Source organism: Rhagoletis zephyria, unplaced genomic scaffold, assembly GCF_001687245.7.
Source record: "Rhagoletis zephyria isolate East Lansing unplaced genomic scaffold, Rhagoletis_zephyria_1.1 Rzeph_scaffold_02508, whole genome shotgun sequence".
In the NCBI taxonomy this organism is placed as follows: domain Eukaryota; kingdom Metazoa; phylum Arthropoda; class Insecta; order Diptera; family Tephritidae; genus Rhagoletis; species Rhagoletis zephyria.
This window is the reverse complement of record NW_016159592.1, coordinates 15,098-16,248: the sequence shown is the minus strand read 5'-3', so window position 1 is coordinate 16,248 and position 1,151 is coordinate 15,098.

The following is a 1,151-nucleotide window of genomic DNA, read 5'->3' as shown; positions in this document are numbered from 1 at the left end:
GATTTTCTAATTAGAAAAATTGTGTCTTAAGATAAAGTATGATAAATTGTACTTTTAGCAATTTTTTTTTTAAGACTCCAGCTAAAAGCATTTTCATAAAAGAAAAAATATATAAAAAACACACAACTTTAAGAGGTTTTTGTGAGAACCTTATGAGATAAAAACAAAAACTAAGTCCAGATCCTTAATCTAGGATAAATTTCCTTTCCAACGATACCAAACACGTTGACATACGTGACAACAATTTTTTTGATTTTTGCCCGCTCATACAGCACTCTGCGCTTATCCAAATGAAACAAGTTTGGTACCAAATGAAGGAAATGTCTAAATCAGAGGTGGGCACTCACACTATCACACACATGCGCTTGTGAGCGAAGCAGCGAAGTTTTGCTCTACAACCAGTGCTCGGACTTCACCAGATTTGTGTAATAGATAACACTTTACATTTCTACTACTTCTACCACCGTCAGCTAAAAAACTTTCAGATCTTGAAACTTATTTTCTTTAATTTGTTCATTTGCGCATTAATGAAAGGGCATTTTCTACAACAAAACACAACATTGCTGCTGCGACGACGATATGATCGTATTCGTGCGTCTTACGATAATTGACGATTGACTGATGCTTTGCTAGCACTTCGGCAAAGCAAATCAAATCAGTTGCCGCTGAGACTTCACTGCACAATAGGCCGGGTCGATTTGTGGGGAGGCAAAAAAATCGCCCATTGCTCTGTGAAAATCATATTCTAGGCATACAATCATTTCAAAAAATCACCATTTTTGGCCTTTACATGAAAAAATCAGCTAATATCTATTTTTTCTCTTAAGAAATTTATTTAGTCAGAACATATGTAAATGAAAAAATTAATTTAAGTGAGTTATAGAAAAGAAACTAAAAAAAATTATTGTTTGAAGTCTTTTTTACTTTTCAAGTCTGGGCAATTTCGCACGGCTCTCTAATGTCGTCGCCATAACAGCCTCTACATTTTCCGGTATAACCCGTTTGGAAACACTAGCTAGCAATTGAACATGTCGTTCCGTTCCTTGTATGTGTGATGGAATTTTTGGATCATTAAACGGTGGATCATCTTGATTTAAATATTCTTTCAATGTATCGTACGGAATGCTTCGCGTGAATGGTGGTTCAAATAC